The sequence below is a fragment of the Somniosus microcephalus genome, chromosome 24, assembly GCF_052327205.1.
Source record: "Somniosus microcephalus isolate GS21.2 chromosome 24, FLI_Smic_1.0, whole genome shotgun sequence".
Lineage (NCBI taxonomy): Eukaryota > Metazoa > Chordata > Chondrichthyes > Squaliformes > Somniosidae > Somniosus > Somniosus microcephalus.
In genome coordinates, this window is record NC_141010.1 from 9,330,129 (window position 1) to 9,350,042 (window position 19,914).

General features: G+C 50.9%; 1 protein-coding gene across 7 annotated transcripts in view; it reads right to left on the bottom strand.

Moving 5' to 3' along the window:
• Window positions 1-19,914, bottom strand: part of srcin1a (SRC kinase signaling inhibitor 1a) — a 496,431-nt gene that overhangs the window by 103,438 nt on the left and 373,079 nt on the right. The window lies entirely within an intron of this gene.

The following is a 19,914-nucleotide window of genomic DNA, read 5'->3' on the forward strand; positions in this document are numbered from 1 at the left end:
AGGCTGTTTCCCCTGGCCGGAGACTCTAGAACAAGGGGGCACAGTCTCAAGATAAGGGGTCGGCCATTTCGGACTGAGATGAGGAGGAATTTCTTCACTCAGAGGGTTGTGAATCTTTGGAATTCTCTACCATCCACAGACTTCTTTGCTACAATCAAGGGTTAAGTAACGAGGAGAGATTACACAAATTAGGGTTGTATTCCCTAGAATTTAGATGGTCGAGGGTGATCTGATCGAAATTTTCAAGATATTGAGGGGAACAGATAGGGTAGATAGAGAGAAACTATTTCCGCTGGTTGGGGATTCTAGGACTAGGGGACATAGTCTGAAAATTAGAGCCAGACCTTTCAAGGAGTGAAATTAGGAAACACTTCTACACACAAAGGCCTAGAAATTCAGTTGGTTGCACCAGCAGTTAGCGCCTTAAGAGAAGTGAATTTCGGGCGCTATGTGTGTAGTGCCCGGGCGCAGCGCAGTTTGCGCCTCGCCCCAAATTAAGTTGCCCCTTAGCGCCGGCGCAAAGTTTAGCGCCCGCCCGGCTGCACGCGCAGAAAATGACGTCACATCCTCGTGCAACGCCCTTTGCGCGCCCCGATTCCAAACTTCAGTCGGACCGCCCCATTGTGCGGCTGGCGGCCAGAGCGTTTGTAAAATGAAACGCAACACAGCCGACGCGGGCCCCGGGGAGCGCAAATTAAAGGGCACGTACCCTGCAGTATAAAGGGCAGCCATTTTGCAGCAAACACTCTTGTGCAACGGATTTCTGGACACACAACAAGGAGGAGAGCTAACTGGTTTCGTGCAGCAATAGCTCAGGTATTTTTGGACTCAGGCCAAAGCGCTGCAAGTGCCCTGTTGGAAATTTGACTGTTTGCCAGCATTTGATGGGGGTTGCATGGGGTGCCAACGCGGAGTTTCAGCGCCATGTGCGTAGGGCTCGCAGACGCGGGGTCAGAGGGGCAGCCCTGGCTAGAGGCAGAGGGGGCAACAAGCGTCGGCAACATAGGCCTTACCCAGTCAGGGTATACCGCCAGCAGCGCTCCTACCTCACCATGAGTGGCGCGCGATGTGTAAGAAGGCTGAGATTCCGAAAGGAGGTGGTTGCAGAGATCTGCCACCTGCTTCTCAGAGATCTGCGTCCAAAGCTCAGGTGCAGGACGTCTCTGTCGGTGGAAGTGAAGGTGACGGTGGCATGAACTTCTATGCCACCGGCTCCTTCCAATCCGCTGTTGGGGACATAGCTAACATATCCCAGTTTGGCGTGCATCGCTGCGTCCGCCAGGTGACCGATGCCCTTTTCAGAAGGAGACGCCAATTCATCTCCTTCCCCATGGCCCTGGAGAGCCAGCATCAGCGTGCAGTGGGATTTGCTAGACTCGCGGCCTTCCCCTTGGTGCAGGGCGCCATTGACTGTACGCATGTGGCTTTGCGGGCACCTCTGGAGCATGGCGAGCAGTATCGCAACCGGAAGGGCTACCATTCTCTCAATGTGCAGCTGGTGTGTGACCACAAGCAGCGCATCCTGGCTGTCAATGCCTGCTTTCCAGGCAGCTGCCACGATGCCTTTATCCTGCGGCAGAGTACTGTGCATGACATGTTCGAGGCACAGCCTCCCCCAAGAGGATGGCTACTCGGGGACAAAGGCTATCCTTTGTGTACCTGGCTCATGACCCCGCTCCGCGCGCCCAGGACCGCTGCTGAAGAGGCATACGAGAGCCATCAAAGGAGCAGAAACATCATCGAGCAAACTATTGGGGTCCTCAAGCAGCGGTTCTGCTGCCTTGATCGTTCCGACGGATCTCTGCAGTATTCGCCGCACCGGGTCTCCCAATTTGTCGTAGTTTGCTGCATGCTACACAACCTGGCTCTCCGCAGGATTCAGGCACTGCCACCTGACGTTGGACCACCACCTCAGGAGGAGGAGCAGGAGGAGCAGGAGGAGGAGGAGGAGGAGGAGGAGTACGTCCCCAGGAGGGAGCGACAAGGCCCAAGGGCCGTCCGTCGCCAGCTTATTAAACGTAACTTCTAAGCCCCCTGTCAGGGAATGCCTTGTGGCCATGAAGCAAGATGAATGCAGCCGCTCCGCAAGCCCTCAGCCGGCGAAGGCAACAAAGACTAACAAGAACAACCATGGACACTGTCTGAATAAAGATAAATTTATATTTGACAAAAATGAAACCCCTTCCCACATGAATCCCAAAAACAATCAACGGCCCCCACAAAAAGTGCAACAAACGACTCACTCCCACAACCTGGGGAGGAGTAACTCCACATTTGAACAAACCAGGCCTCAACCTCGGCCTTAACGCAAAAAACATACCCATAAACAAAACAACCATGGGCAAAAGAAAGATGTCCACCGCCATATAAAATGAAAGCTGGCCACACCCTCTACTTAGTGGCCCGCGAGGGCGAGACCTTGTCCAGCCTTTTGGCGCCCCTGCCCGGCCTGCTGCTCCTCCGCAAGCTCTGCCCAGTGGCTGCTGCGAGGCTGGGGGAAGGCGCCTGAGGGTCAGATGTCCTTCCGCCAGATGGCCTTGGGGGGCGGCCTACACGGGCTTTGGGCCTCGAGGGGCCGGCTGTTGATTGGCGCACATGTGCATGCCCACCATCAGCTCCAGCCGCTTGCCGTTGACGCTCCACTGGGGGAGTGGCGGCGACGGATGGCGCAATGTGGGCAAGCTGGCGTATTGGAGGCGCTGGCTGGTGATGTCGCACGCTGGCACTCGCCCGGGCACGCACTGCACGATCCGCACCAATCAGCCGAAGGGCGGATCGCTGTGCTGCTGCAGCGCGGCGGGTGTCCTGGCGATGCCTGGCTGAGGCAGCGCGTGTGGCAGCAGTGAGTGCCCCTGTTGCCCTGGTCTGCGCCCGCATCACATCCGCCACTGACTTGACGGCATCAGCCAGCGACTCCATCGCCGGAGGCATCCGTTCCACTACCTCCATCATCATCCGGCCACTCTCGGCATTTGATGCCCCAAACTCCCGCACACTGGTCGCCAGCGACTCGATGGCCTCAGGCATCCGTCCCACCACCTGCATGAGCTCTGTGTGGCGGCGGTCCGAATCCTCGGCCATTTGGTCCAGCTGGCGCACCTCCTCGGAGGTGAAGGTGGCCGGACTGGAGGCGGGACTCTCCCGCTGGGGAGCAGGGGTCCGAGCTAGGCGACCCTTGGCACGTTGCTGGCGCCGAATGTCCGCAGCAACTGCACTCCCCTCCGATCCTTCCCCCCTCTGGGGGGAAGGCCGCGGCCCACCCGCAGCCCTCCTGGGTGGCTGGACGCCACTGGTCCCAGCAGCTGCACTCCCCTCCGAAAGTTGCTTCAGGCTCTCGTCCAGGGAAGACGTGTCCAACACTTCGCCCTCTGCTGCGGGACCTGAGTCCTCCCCTGATGGTCCGGGTTGCTCCTCCTCCTCCTCCTCCTCCTGTTCAGAGGGGCTGTCACTGGCAGCTTCAGGGAGCTCTTCATCACCAGCTGAAAGCAGGAAGGCACAAGAGTAGCTTCAGAGTGAGGAGAGGGCGTCAGCGAGGGAGTCATGACTGGTGGCATTCAGCGCATTGGTGGCACAGTGGCAAAGGAGGTAGCTCGGATGCGCAAGTGCGACGAGAGAGGGCCAAAAGGCGAGGTCCTTACCATTGCCGGGCAGCGGAGGGTCGGCTTCTCCGCACACTCTGGGCACAATCACGCGGCCTCCCATGAGGCCACTCACGCGCTCCTCCAGGGGAGTGAGCTTCTGGAACTTGGCGCGGCCTCCCCTGGTGATGTCGCGGCACTTGCGATTATTCGCAAGTTTAGCCTGCAAGAGAAAGGATGGGCTCTAAGTACGGTGTGTAGCCGTGATGTAGTGTGCACTGCCTCCCATGGTGGAATAGCTTGGCCAGAGTGTAGCCCTGATCTAGTGTGCACTGCCTCTCATGGTGGAATAGCTTGGCCAGTGTGTAAAGTGCAGAATGTGCAATTGATGCTCATGACTGTCCCAAAGCTGCTGGCTGGGGGCTGCCCATTAGGCCTTTCAGGTCCCTTTGCCCATCATGTCAGGTGTACATGCAAGAATGAGGAGGAGAGTGGAAAGGGTACTCACCCTGGCAATCCTGGTCAGGTCATTGTATTTCTTCCGACATTGCACCTTGTCCCTGGGGGCATCGCCGTAGGACGACACCCTGGTGGCGATCTCCCTCCAGGCTTTGGTGTAGACGCGGTGGGTGGGATTCCTGCCAGTGTCTGGGAACAAGATCCTGCGCCTCTTCTCCAATGCTGTCAGCATGATATCCAGATCATGCTCTGAGAAGCACAGGGCACGCTCACGGGCCTTCTCATGCGTTGCCATGGCTCCTTGGGCTCAGCAGCAGTGTTGAGGCCTAGTTTGAAAGCTGCAGTGTGCAGGGCGTGGCAGCAGACCAAATCGTCCCTTCCCCCTTTAAGAGCTGGCCGGCGCCACGGGGTCTGCTGTCAATCAAAAAATGACCGCACCCGCGCTGCGCCCCGCCTCGGCGCTATCCCTCTGCACCGCCGGCTTAGCGCCTAAAGATAGTCGTGTAATGCCTCTTTTAGCGCTCCAGCAACCTCTTAGGGTGAAGCAACTGAATTTTGGCGAAGGGGGCGCAACTTTGGGGCGGGCGCTAAAGTCGGGCGGGCGCTAACGCTAGCGCCCCAAAACTGGCAAAACTGAATTTCTAGGCCAAAGGGTGGTAGAAGTTTGGAACTCTTTTCCGTAAATGGCAATTGATGCTAGATCAATTGTTCATTTTAAATTGTAGATTGATAGCATTCTGTTAACCAAAGATATTAAGGGATATGGGGCCAAGGCGGGTTTATGGAGTTAGGTCGCAGATCAGCCATGATCTCATTGAATGGTGGAACAGGCTCAAGGGGCTGAATGGCCTCCTCCTGTTCCTATGTTCCTAGAATTCAGTGTAGAGCAATGTTTTCTGTCTGTTCTTTTACTTTACAGGATCACTAGCTCCTACCTAAGCCATTTTTTGTTGTTTCTTTTGTCTCTGATTGAATATCAGGTATTTCAGTAGATACACAATTGATTTTTTTTTAAACCCAAAACATAAAATCAGGAATATTTTCAAGTATTGTTTTAGTCATAACTGTACTCCAGGTGTGGTCTCACCAAAGCCCTGTACAATTGTAGTAAGACTTCCTTACTGCAATTTGTGTGTTTGTGGCTAACACAGAGTAGAAAACTAATCAAGGAGGGTAAAGATAGGCCAGGACTGTGAATCGGTGAGTGTACTACAATTATACAGGGCACTGGTGAGGCCACACCTGGAGTATTGTGTACAGTTCTGGTCTCCTTACCTAAGGAAAGACATACTTGCCTTAGAGGGAGTGCAACGAAGGTTCACCAGACTGGTTCCTGGGATGGGGGGATTGTCCTATGAGGAGAGATTGAGTAGACTAGGCCTATATTCTCTAGAGTTTAGAAGAATGAGAGGTGATCTCATTGAAACATACAAAATTCTTACAGGGCTTGACAGGGTCGATGCAGGGAGGATGTTTCCCCTGGCTGGGGAATTTATAACCAGGGGTCACAGTCTCAGAATAAGGGGCCGGCCATTTAGGACTGAGATGAGGAGAAATTTCTTCACTCAGAGGGTGGTGAATCTTTGGAATTCTCTACCCCAGAGGGCTGTGGATGCTCAGTTGTTGAGTATATTCAAGACAGAGGTCGATAAATTTTTGGGAATGAAGGGAATTAAGGGATATGGGGATAGTGCGGGAAGGTGGAGTTGAGGTAGAAGATCAGCCATGATCTTATTGAATGGCGGAGCAGGCTCGAGGAGCCAAATGGCCAACTCCTGCTCCTATTTCTTATGTTCTTATGTACACACCACACTTAGCTCCAGACTCCTGTCGCAAAATGCAAGTAATTACAACATTATTCCTACATTACAACAGTGACTACACTCCAAAAATTATGGCATTGGCTGTAAAGCGCTTTGAGACATCCGGTAGGCGTGAAAGGCGTGATAGAAATGCAAGTCTTTCTTTATCTTTATTTCTTTAATTTATGTCCCATTCATAGAACTTCATGTAATGCAGCCGCCCTGAATGAATATGAATTATTTTTTGATATCTTAAATCATGTTTGGATGTTGCTCTGGCAGAAAGATCATTTCCCCTCTCTTGTAATCTGTGCAGTTACTGTTTCGATTTTACGTAACTCAACACCCATTGAACACAATGGTATCTCGGCCTCTGAGTAATCACATCGGTCCTTAAAACAGAGACGTGCCTGCACACGCAACCTGCCTGTCTCTGTGGATTGCTTTCACTCGCTTCCCAGCGTCTTGCAACCCGTTCACAAACACGCAGCCCTTGTCTCTGTGCATCTATCAAATTCCCAACTCAATTTCCTATACCTTGTTTCCTTTTTCACCCCCATCTCCCGGTGTACTGTATCTCCTCTCCTGCCAGGTCCCCCTTCTCTGTCTCATATGCATTCCCTTCCTTTGTCCATCTCTGTCACATTCTGTCTCCTCCCCACTTCTCCCAAGCCCTCTTTCACCCATCATGTCCTGCTCCTCCTTGTCCTCTTCCTTTGTCCTCGCTGGCTTTTCCTGCTCCACATCCTCTTCCCCACACCATTCCCATGCCATGCTTCCATCAGGACTCTCGCTCACTCCCTCCCAACCCAGTGTTCTTCCCCAAACCATCAACTGCATCTTTGAGTTTCAGGCTAAGAACCTGACAAGCCATGTTAGATTGTGTGATAAAGCCAGCACATCCTCCACGAGCCTCACATCCTGATCAGTAAATAAGAACAATGCCCAACCAAACACACCAAAAACCGTTAAACAATTGCATATTTACACCAAAATGCAGCCAGATAAAGGTTGTTCTCCTTAGAGCAGAGAAGACTAAGAGGAAATTTGACAGAGGTGTTCAAGATCATGAAGGGTTTCAACTCGATGGGCCGAATGGCCTCCTTCTGCGCTGTACTATTCTATGATTCATTTCTGTCTTATTCATGAAATGTCTCCTAGCTTCTCTCAAGCAGCACAACACAATCCCAGTGTGGTCACTAATGTTGCAAGCAATCCGAAGCACGATTGGACTTAACGCCTAACCCTTGATACAATGACATTCCTGTAACAGGGGTATGGTATGGTAGCATTTTTAAAAATTTGTTTATGGGATGTGGGCGTCGCTGGCAAGGCCAGCATTTAATGCCCATCCCTAATTGCCCTCGAGAAGGTGATGGTGAGCCGCCTTCTTGAACCGCTGCAGTCCGTGTGGTGAAGGTACTCCCACCGTGCTGTTAGGGAGGGAGTTCCAGGATTTTGACCCAGCGACGATGAAGGAACGGCGATATACTTCTAAGTCAGGATGTTGTGTGACTTGGAGGTGGTGGTGTTCCCATGCGGCTACTGCCCTTGTCCTTCTAAGTGGTAGAGGTCGCGGGTTTGGGAGGTGCTGCCGAAGAAACCTTGGCGAGTTGCTGCAGTGCATCTTGTAGATGGTACACACTGCAGCCACGGTACGCCGGTGGTGGAGGGAGTGAATGTTTAAGGTGGTGGATGGGGTGCCAATCAAGCATAGTGATTATGTTACTGGGTTAGTAATCCAGAGGCCTGGACTAATGATCCGGTAGACGTGAGTTCAAAATCCCACCACGGCAGCTGGGAAATTTAAATTCAATTCAACATATCTGGAATAAAAAGCTAGTGTCAGTAATGGTGACCCATGAAACTATCGGATTGTCGTAAAAACCCATCTGGTTCACTAATCCTCTTTAGGGAAGGAAATCTGCCGTCCTTACCCAGTCTGGGACTACATGTGACTCCAGACCCACAGCAATGTGGTTGACTCTTAACTGCCCCTATGAAATGGCCCAGCGAGACACTCAGTTGTCAAGGCGGTGGCTCACCACCAACTTCTCGAGGGCAACTAGGGATAGACAATAAATACTGGCCGTGAATGAATAAAAAAATCACATCCCGTGAATGAATGAAAACCTCTGCGGATTATATTTAGTGATTCGAGCAAAGTCATTGGCTTTCTGAACGATTTTGTTCCCATGATTCTGTATTTATAATTTTTTGTAACGTGTAAGAGGCACTGGCTCAATCAGGATCGCACTGTAAGCGCAGGAATATAATCCAGAACCAGGGGTCACAGTCTAAAGATAAGGGGTAAGCCATTTAGGAAAGAGATGAGGAGGAATTTCTTAACCCAGAGAGTGGTGAACCTGTGGAATTCTCTACCACACAAGGCAGTTGAGGCCAATTCATTAAATATATTCAAGAAGGAGTTAGATATATTTCTGAAGGCTAAAGGGATCAAAGGATATGGGGAGAAAGCAGGGACAGGGTACTGAATTTGGATGATCAGCCATGATCTCATTGAATGGCAGAACAGGCTCGAGGGGCCGAATGGCCTACTCCTGCTCCTATCTTCTATGCTTCTATGTATTTACAGTGCTAGACCACACATTCCAATGGGGGCTTGGCAATGTGCCAGTAGCTAATCCTCTCCATATGATAAAAGAAAGTACTTGTGTTTATAGAGCACCTTTCACAACATCAGAATGCCCCAGAGTGCTTTACAGCCAATGACGTGCTTTTTTTGCAGTTGTAATGTAGGAAACCATTCTCAGGCTGTTGGACTCTTTCTACCTCATCCAGAGTCTCCATCAACAACAGAACTCCCCCCATTGGAGAATCACAGTGCACAGAAAGAGGCCATTCGACCCACTGTGCCGACTCTCTGAAAGAGCTCCCAAAATGTCCCACTCTCCCGCTCTTACCCAGAGCCCTGCAAACTTTTCCTTTATCAGTAGAGATCCAGTTCCATTTTGCAAGTGACTACTGAATCTGCTTACTGTTGAACCAGAAATTCAGATTCTGGTGTACAGAGAAAGATGTGCTTTAATATAGCACCTGTCTTGCCCTCCTGACATCCCCAAACACTTTGTAGTCAATGTGTTACTTTTGAAGTGTAGTCTCTTGTTGTGTAGGCAGCCAATGTATGCGCAGCAAGATCCCACAATGAGACAGATGACCGGTTTAATCTGTTTTTTGTTGTTGACGGTTCTTCTTCGAATAGTGCCATGAGATCTTCTACATCCACCTGAGGCAGCAGTTAGGGTCTCGGTTTAGCACCACCGACAGTGCAGAGCTCCCTCAGTACTGCCCCTCCGATAGTGCGGCGCTCCCTCAGTACTGCCCCTCCAACAGTGCGGCACTCCCTCAGTACTGCCCCTCCAACAGTGCAGCGCTCTCTCAGTGCTGCCCCTCCGACAGTGCGGCGCTCCTTCAGTACTGCCCCTCCGACAGTGCAGCACTCCCTCAGTACTGCCCCTCCGTCAGTGCAGCACTCCTTCAGTGCTGCCCCTCCGACAGTGCAGCACTCCCTCAGTACTGCCCCTCCAACAATGCGGCGCTCCCTCAGTACTGCCCCAACAGTGCAGCGCTCCCTCAGTACTGCCCCAACAGTGCAGCGCTCCCTCAGTACTGCCCCTCCGACAGTGCAGCACTCCCTCAGTACTGCCCCTCCGACAGTGCGGCGCTCCCTCAGTACTGCCCCTCCGACAGTGCAGCACTCCCTCAGTACTGCCCCTCCGACAGTGCCGCGCTCCCTCAGTACTGCCCCTCCGACAGTGTAGCACTCCTTCAGTACTGCCCCTCCGACAGTGCAGCACTCCCTCAGTACTGCCCCTCCAACAGTGCAGCGCTCCCTCAGTACTGCCCCAACAGTGCAGCGCTCCCTCAGTACTGCCCCTCCGACAGTGCGGCGCTCCCTCAGTACTGCCCCTCCGACAGTGTAGCACTCCTTCAGTACTGCCCCTCCGACAGTGCAGCACTCCCTCAGTACTGCCCCTCCAACAGTGCAGCGCTCCCTCAGTACTGCCCCAACAGTGCAGCGCTCCCTCAGTACTGCCCCTCCGACAGTGCGGCGCTCCCTCAGTACTGCCCCTCCGACAGTGCGGCGCTCCCTCAGTATTGCCCCTCCGACAGTGTGGCGCTCCCTCAGTACTGCCCCTCCGACAGTGCGGTGCTCCCTCTGTACTGCACTGGGAGTGTCAGCCTGGATTTGGCGCTCAAGTCTCTGGAGTGGGGCTTGAACCCATGACCTCCTGACTCAGAGATCAGCGTACTACTAACTGAGCCAAGTTAAATATACATATTTATATATACACACATACATATACATACACACATCAATATGAAGAATATACTAGAGTATATATACTAAAGCGGACACATATTCATGATGAGCCAGTTTTTATTACGGGCTAGAAGAGTTAATGAAGTGCTGGGAGTGAAAAGCACATCAGACAGCTCTTCAAACACCGAGTCACTGATACGTGCAATATTTATACTGAGGAAAAACTATTTTTGGCTTCCTCGTCAAATCAGATCTTGCTCAGTTTTTTCTGCTTTCTCCTTAACCCCTTCAGAACTGAATTTGAGATACTTAAGTTTCTCATTTCTTGAAATAAGAAAGACTTGCATTTATATAGCGCCTTTCACAACCTCAGGACGTCCCAAAGCGCTTTACAGGCAACAAATACTTTTTTTGAAGTGTAGTCACTGTTGTAATGTAGGAAACGTGGCAGCCAATTTGCGCACAGCAAGCTCCCACAAACAGCAATGTGATAATGACCAGATAATCTGTTTTAGTGATGTTGATTGAGGGATAAATATCGGCCAGGACACCAGGGAGAACTCCCCTGCTCTTCTTCTAAATAGTGCCATGGGATCTTTTCCGTCCACCTGAGAGGGCAGACGGGGCCTCGGTTTAACGTCTCATCCAAAGGACGGCACCTGCGACAGTGCAGCACTCCCTCGGCACTGCAGCACGGCGGGACTTGAACCCGTTTACCTTCAGACTCTGAGGCGAGAGTGCTACCCACTGAGCCACGGCTGAGATTATCTGCAACAATTATTTACGAGTACATTTGTGAGTGCGTGATCCATCAGTTGGTTATCTTGGGGTCAGTTATTTGGGAATGTGAACAATCTGAGAGACTGGACGGCTCTTCGCCCTTGCAATAGGTACGCAATGCAACTTGATGTACAACTTCACAGAATGGTACAATGACTGTTTAACTCACATTCCTCTTATTGCTGGCTAAGAATCATAGACTCATACGGCACAGGAGGAGGTCATTCGGCTCATCGTGCCTGTGCCGGCTCTTTGAAAGAGCTCTCCAATTAGTCTCACTCCCCCCTGCTCTTCCCCCATAGCCCTGCAACTTCTTCCATTTCAAGTATTTATCCAATTCCTTTATCAAAGCTACTAATGAATCTGCTCCCACCGCCCTTTCAGGCAGCGCATTCCAGATCACAACAACTCGCTTCCTAAAAAAATTCTCCTCATCTCCGCTTTGGTTCTTTTGCCAATTATCTTCAACCTGTGTCCTCTGGTTACCGACCCTCCTGCCCCTGCAAACAGTTTCTCTATCAAAACTCCTCATAATTTTGGACAATGCAGTTAATTTTTTTTTTTAATTGTCCTTTTTGAAATGGCGCTGGTGATCTCAGTATGACCACAGGCTCAAAACGCAAAAGAGCCACTTAATTTATCAGTGTAGGAAGTGGAAATGTCACACTGGTCCCAAGAGGATTAGGCCCCTTGCCTATGTTAATATGGAGCCTGACGCCTGTCTGAGGACTCATTCCCGAGTTTGGGCAGCCCCGAGAGCGGCCAATGCTGGGTCTGCTATCTTCAGGATTACCAGGGCTACACGTGGCCTAGCCAGCGGTCTTTAAACACGACCGCACGGTCTGCAGCGATTCAAGCCTTCTCGAGGGCGACTAGGGGATGGGCAATAAATGCCAGCCATGCCAGGACCCTGAGGGTGAGTATTTTTTTTAAATCACGAAGAGCAATTTATTACATACATAGCAACAAAGGAACAGGAGGAGGCCATTCAGCCCCTCGAGCCTGTTCCACCATTCAGTGAGACCATGGCTGATCTGCGACCTAACTCCATATCCCTTAATGATATGGAGTGCAGCTCCAACAACACTCAAGAAGCTCGACACCATCCAGGACAAAGCAACCCACTTGATTGGCACCCCATCCACCACCTTAAACATTCGCTCCCTCCACCACCGGCACACCGTGGCTGCAGTGTGTCCCATCTACAAGATGCACTGCAGCAACTCGCCAAGGCTTCTTCGGCAGCACCTCTCAAACCTGCGACCTCTTCCACCTAGAAGGACAAGGGCAGCAGGCGCATGGGAACACCGCCACCTCCAAGTTCCCCTCCAGGTCACACACCACCCTGACTTGGAAACATATCGCCGATCCTTCATCGTCGCTGGGTCAAAATCCTGGAACTCCCTCCCTAACAGCACTGTGGGAGTACCTTCACCTCACGGACTGCAGCGGTTCAAGAAGGTGGCTCACCACCACCTTCTCGAGGGCAATTAGGGACGGGCAATAAATGCTGGCCTTGCCAGCGACGCCCACATCCCATAAACGAATAAAAAAAATTACCTTTAGTTAACAAAAATCTATCAATCTCAGATTTAAAATTAACAATTGATCTATCGTCAACCGCCATTTGCGGAAGAGAGTTCCAAACTTCTACCACCCTGTGTGTGTAGAAGTGTTTCCTAACTTCACTCCTGAAAGGTCTGGCTCTAATTTTTAGACTTTGCCCCCTAGTCCTAGAATCCCCAACCAGCATACCTCTTGACCGTCCACATGACACCACTAACCATAATCAGAGTCTTCCTGTTTGTGTTTGATGGTGAACTGATAAGTACTTTGTAATTTGACAAGTCGACCGACCTAACAACAGGTGAACTCCGAGTGACCCGAGCTTGCGTTTCCTTAACAACACTCTGATTGCCTTAAAACGACACAATTCTACCCAAAAGGGCAGGTTGCATTATATTGGTTTGTATTCCCTCCAGTTTAGAAAGTTGATGGGTGATCTAATCAAAGTATTTTAAATGATTAAGCGATTTGATCGGGTAGACACAGAGGGGGAAAAATTCGGTTGCTTTGCACCTCCCGTTAGTGCCCTAAGAGGCCTGGGCGCGGCGCCGCCATCGCCTCCCGTGAAATTAAGCAGGAGGTTAGCGGCGGTGCTAACCATTAGCGCCCCGTGGCGCTGCGCCGCCGGCGATGACGTCATCGCCGTGTGCAGCGCCCCGGCTGAGATCTTCGGTAGCGCCCCTTGACTTACCGCCGGCTGCTATGCTCGACGGGGTCAGGGCGGCCTACCTGCGGTCGGGGTGGCGCTATTTAAAAGTGAGGTTCCGGGCGGCCATTTTTGTTGCTGGCCGCCTGCCAGCACCTGCCTGCGCTCCCGTCCCCGGCCTCCTTACCCGGCCTCCTTACCCGCCCCCCCGCGGAGTGCCGGCTGCGCTCCGTGAGCCCGGCTCTTCTCTCGAGTGCCGGGCTCTTTTTGCCGGCACTCTGATCCCCGGTGGCCCAGCTGGGCCCCGGGTCGCGCTGCGCAAGGCCCCTCCCCTTTAAGAAGGGGAGGAAGGCGTGCAATACCGCAGCGTGATGTGCCGCAGTGCGCGGCCAAAAGTAGCGCCCTGGCAAAGTTAGCGCCCCAAAGAGGGTGCAACTTCATTTTTCCCCCAGAGAAACTCTCCTCTGGTGGGGGGAGTCCAGGACAAGGGGGCATAACCTTAAAATTAGAGCCAGGCTGTTCAGGGGTGATGTGAGGAAGCACTTCTCCACACAAAGGGTAGTGGAAATCTAGAACTCTCTCCCCCCAGAAAGGCAGTGGAAGCTGGAGGACAATTGAAATTTTCAAGACTGAGGCTGATAGATTTTATGTTGGGTAAAGGCATCAAGGCACAGAGCAAAGGCAGGTCAATGGAGTGGAGCCACAGAGCAGCCATGAGTTGATTGAATGGTGGACTGGGCTCCAGGGACTGAAAGGCCTCCTCCTGTTCCTACATCCCCAGCTTCCTAACAGTCAACCTCTAACCAGCTTCCCTTTTTAGAATTGGGACTGGATTTATTTTCTCTGTTAAATACAAAGTTTGATCGAACACACTCCAACACACAGACCTTCCCTTTTGTTCTTTCCTCCCCTCCCCCCTTTCCCTGCCCCTGCATTTGCTTAAAAACCTGTTCGATCTCCAGCTTTTTCCAGTTCTGACTGAAACGTTAACTCTGTTTCTCTCTCCACAGATGTTGCCTGGCCTGCTGAGTTTCTCCAGCATTTTCTGTTTTTATTTCAGATTTCCAGTATCTGCAGTATTTTGCTTTTGTATTAGGGTTTAATTCACTGCCACCTCTCTTCCAGGAATGCCCACCTTGAAGAAGTTCTGCTTTTCTCTCCGACGGGATTTCCGTTTGTCTCTTTTACCTTGTTCATCTTCATTGCTTTCTGTTTCCCTTCTCGTGTTTGATCAGGTATCTGCCAAAACTCGCTTTCACAGCCACATATCTTTCCTCAGCAACTGTCTCCGGCTCCGACTTACTCCTCGTGGATTCCAACTGAAATTCCACCCTTTGTGTTTTGGATCCACTCAGGATTACAGATATCTCCAAGATATTCAGCGCTCTTCGAACCACTGCTCTCGCCGTATCCTGAGATCCACGCTGAATGCCATGCGCCGCCACATGAACACCCTCGACCTCTCTCTTCAGCAGCACCGACTCACTCTATCTCAAAGCTGTCCTGGTCCACAGTTCCATTTCATCCTTCGACTCATCCGGCGCTTTAACAAAAAACTTTTTTTCTTCCTTTCAGGTATCAAGGATCACAAGCTTCAACAACTCTTGGACACCAACGCCCCTCTGGAACCTTCTTCCCCTTCACTTTCCTCTGACCCATCCCTTCTTCCAATCTCACCCTCTGCCGTGTTTTCACTATCCTCTCTGACCTTCCCCTCTCTGACCCCGAACAATCAGTCCTTAGCAAAGGCCTGAGCTTCATCCGCTTACGCCCCCATCTCAATGAGAATTTCGAGCTTGGCATGATGCTGAGCTCTTTTTCCGCCGCCTTCATCTCCGTGCCCATTCCTTTGGCCAGGAGTCTTCCCTCCACACAGCTGACCCTTTCTCCCGTTTTCAGAATTCCCGTTCTACCTGGACCCCTCCCCCTGGCCTCTTAACCTCTCGAGATCTTTTCATTGCAAACTGCCGGCGTGACATCGGCCATCTCCATTTCTCTGCTCCCCTCACTCACTCCAACCTACCTCCCTCTGAACTTGCAGCACTCCATTCTCTCAGATCCAACCCTGACATTGTCATTAAACTTGCTGACAAGGGTGGTGCTGTTGTTGTTTGGCAAACCGACCTCTACCTAGTGGAGGCTGAACGCTAACTCTCTGACACCTCCTCCTACCTCCGCCTGGACGATGACCCCACTACCGAACATCAAGCCACCGTTTCCAAGACAGTCACTTACCTCATCTCCTCTGGAGATCTTCCCTCCACAGCCGCCAACCTCATAATTCCCCAGCCCCGCACAGCCCGCTTCTACCTCCTTCCCAAGATCCACAAACAGGGCTGCCCTGGTAGACCCATCGTTTCAGCCTGTTCTTGCCCCATGGAACTTATCTCTTCCTATCTCGACTCTATTTTTTCTCCCCTTGTCCAGTCTCTTCCCATCTACATCTGCGACTCTTCCGACGTCCTCCGTCACTTTGACAGTTTCCAGTTTCCTGGCCCCAACCGTCTCCTTTTCACCATGGACGTACAATCCCTCTACACCTCCATCCCCCATCAGGATGGCCTGAGGGCGCTCCGCTTCTTCTTTGAACAGAGGCCCAACCAGCCCCCACCCCCCTCCTCCGCCTGGCTGAACTTGTTCTCACATTGAACAACTTCTCCTTTGACTCCACTCACTTCCTCCAAATTAAAGGGACCCCCGCATGGGTCCCAGCAATGCCTGCCTTTTTGTGGAACACTCTTTGTTCCAGTCCTACTCAGGTCCCCTCCCTCACCTCTTTTTCTGGTACATTGATGACTGTATTGGTGCTGTTTCCTGTGCTCGTCCTGAACTAGAAAATTTAATTCACTTTGCTTCCAATTTCCACCCTTCCCTCACCTTCACATGGTCCATCTCCGACTCTTTTCCCTTCCTCGACTTCTCTGCCTCCATCTCTGGGGATAGGCTATTGACTAACATTCACTATAAGCCCACTGACTCCTACAGCTACCTGGACTACACTTCCTCCCACCCGCTTCCTGTAAGGACTCTATTCCATTCTCCCAGTTTTTCCGTCTCCGCCGCATCTGCTCTGACGATGCCACCTTAAATACTAGTGCTTCCGACATGTCTTCCTTTTTCTTCAACCGAGGATTCCCCTCTACTGTGGTTGACACGGCCCTTGACCGTGTCCGTTCTATTTCCCGCACTTCTGCTCTCACCCCTTCCCCTCCCTCCCGGAACCACGATAGGGTTCCCCTTGTCCTCACCTTTCACCCCACCAGCCTCCACATTCAACGGATCATCCTCCGCCATTTCTGCCACCTCCAGCGTGATCCCACCACCAAACACATCCCCTCCCCTTTCAGCATTCTGTAGGGACCGCTCCCTCCGCGGCACCCTGGTCCACTCCTCTATCGCCCCCAATAGCCCCTTCCCCTTCGCCCGGCACCTTCCCGTGCAAGCGCAGGAGATGCAATACCTGCCCTTATACCTCTCCCCTTCCCACTGTTCAGGGCCCCAAACACTCCTTCCAGGTGAAACAGCGATTTACTTGTACTTCTTGCAATCTAGTATACTGTATTCGCTGCTCACGATGTGCTCTCCTCTACATTGGGGAGACCAAACGCAGATTGGGTGACCGCTTTGCGGAAAACCTCCGTTCAGTCCGTAAGGGTGACCCTGAGCTTCCGGTCGTCTGTCACTTTAATTCTCCGCTCCATTCCCACTCAGGCCTCACCGTCCTCAGCCTCTTGCATTGTTCCACGGAAGCTCAGCGTAAGCTCGAGGAACAGCACCTCATCTTTCGATTAGGCATTTTACAGCCTTCTGGACTCAACATAGAGTTCAACAATTTCAGACCATAACCTCGGCCCCTATCCTTCGTTTTTCCATTTATTTATGTTTTCTCTCTCCCACATGGCAGCTGTCTTTCATTCTGCCATTGCCATTTACACGTCATCTAGAGCCACCTTTTGATTTTAACTTGTCCCATTACCATCTCCTTTTGCCTTCCACCATCTCTTAATCTCTCCTGCCTTCCATCCTATCACAGACCTTCCCTTTTTGTTCTTTCCTCCCCTCCCCCCTTTCCCTGTCCCTGCACTTGCTTAAAAACCTGTTCCATCGCCAGCTTTTTCCGGTTCTGACGAAGGGTCATCAACCTGCTGCCTGACCCGCTGAGTATTTCAGTATTTTCTGTTTTTATTTCAGATTTCCAACATCCGCGGTATTTGGTTTTTTGGTCTTACTACTTGTCAGGTCTGTTTCACATTCACTCGATGCTCTGATGATCAGATTCTCTTGGTAGGCAGGCCTTACAGACGAGGGGTGTTTAAGCATTCTTCACACACGCTGGTCAAAGTACAAACCTCCACTGAAAGTCAAGGTCAGGGAGATTAAACACAATAATGACAGGGAACCATTGCGTGACAAGACTAATTTCACTCTCCACGACTCCTAGCAGATAAGCCTGCCTGTGCCTAGTAAGCAGAATTCAATTTGTAAACTTGTAGAAACTTTCAGTTCAAGAACGTGGTGTCCTGTATTTCATTGTGAAGTCGGAGTCCTCCGCATTTCTTTTTATCAGTGATGGACACCTTTGCTCATCTGAGACAAGCCCGGCTCTTCAAATAAAACTTTTGTGTTTGAGTACTCAATGAATAATCAACCAATCCTCTGAAGATCAAGCCTTGTTTGAAGGTACAAATCTGTGAAAATTTCAATAATACGGAGTGCTGCAACAACTGAAATGACAGATGGAGGGTGTGAAAGGTCGACCCGTTTGGGGTCCATCGTAAAAGGGAATCTCCGAATGGTGGAGAGTAAAGACAAAAGTCATGATAAACAAATTGCTTCGATCTCAGAATCTTTTTCTCTCTGTTTTTAAGCTGCGGACGGGATTAATATTGTGAGTGCGCTGCGGGCAGACAGCTTTGCATTATACTGCATGGCGCATTCTTTTCCCCTGTCAGTGGATAGAAAAGCTCCACGCGCGTGTACTAAACACAAGCAGAAAGCCAGCTGAGAGAATCACACCGCACAGAAGGAGGCCATTCGGCCCATCGTGCCTGTGCCGGCTCTTTGAAAGAGCTCTTCAATTAGTCCCACTCTCCCTGCTCTTTCCCCACAGCCCTGCAAATTTTTCCTTTTCAAGTATTTATCCAATTCCCCTTTTGAAAGTTGCTATTGAATCTGCTTCCACTGCCCTTTCAGGCAGCGCGTTCCAGATCACAACAACTCGCTGTGTGAAAGAAATTCTCCTCATCTCCCCCCTGATTATTGTGCCAATTACCTTAAATCAGTGTCCTCTGGTTACTGACCCGCCTGCCAATGGAAGCAGTTTCTCCCTATCTACTCTATCAAATCTCCTCATAATTTTTAACACCTCTATTAAATCTCCCCTTAAACCTTCTCTGCTCTGAGGAGTGTCAGCTGTGGCTCAATTGGCAGCACACTCGCCTCTGAGTCAGAAGGTTGTGGGTTCATAGACCCACTCCAGAGACTTGAGCACAAAAATCTAGGCTGACACTCCCAGTGCAGTGCTGAGGGAGTGCTGCACTGTCAGAGGTGCCGTCTTTCGGATGAGACGGTAAACTGTCAGGTGGACGTAAAAGATCCCATGGCACCGTTTCGAAGAAAAGCAGGGGAGTTCTCCCCGGTGTCCTGGCTAATATTTATCCCTCAACCTACATCAGTAAAACAGATGATCTGGGTCAATGGCCCAGAATTTGGTGTCGGGCGCTTGCCGCGCGTGCAAGCCCCCGATCTGCACTCACCCTGCGCGCTGACATCTGAAGCCCGGGCCTGCTTGCATTTCCTGTCACAGGCCCGGTTCAGATGTCAGCGCGCTGTGCTTACCTGATCCAGCGGCGTAGTTAGTGCGATGTGCCGGCTGGGATCAGGTGAGCACTGTACAACCAATCAGGGGCGGGGAAGGTTCATTCATGAGTTTGAGAGTAAGAACTGTCAAACTCATGAAAACTACGGGGGCCCAAAACACTATTTAAACTTTAAATAAAAATTTAAAAAACATCCCAATCATTAAATTAAGTATAAATAAGTTTTAAAAAATAATTTAAACAATAATTTTTTTTTTTGAAAAAAATAAATTTTTAATAAAAAGGGTCTAAAACTAAACTTACCTTATTGTAGATTCTTTAAAATAATAAACCTGTGGAATTTTTTTTTCTAAATTACACTAAAACACCACTTGTAAAAATAAATACTTACGTGTGCTTTTTACAAGCGTAAAGACCAGAGGCCTTTACACATGTGCAAATCCCCCAAAACAGAGGAAATCCAAGACGCACGCGCTGCCCCCTACAGCGCACGCGCTAGCCTCTGCAACTCTTGGGTTGGAGGAGAGGAAATGCCGGTTTTCAGTGCATGCGCTGTGCATGCTGAAAACCGGCATTTCCTCCGGCCAGACGTGTGAGTACCCCTTCCGTACTCACGCGTTTGGGGAGGAATTTCTGCCCCATTATTACATTGCTGTTTGTGGGAGCTTGCTGTGCGCAAATTGGCTGCTGCGTTTCCTACATTACAACAGTGACTACACTTCGAAAAGTACTTCATTGGCTGTAAAGTGCTTTGGGACGTCCAGTGGTTGCGAAAGGCGCTATAGAAATGCAAGTCTTTCTTTCTCTCTGAGGAGAACGGTCCCAGCTTCTCCACATCAATGAAGCTTCTGATTGCTGCTGATATCTCCAATGTTGGAAAATAGCCGATGGGCGAAAGAACGAAAGCCTTGCCGAAATCTGTATAATACCTGATCACGACTCTCAGAAAAGTCCTAAAGCACACAACAAATTACTTTGC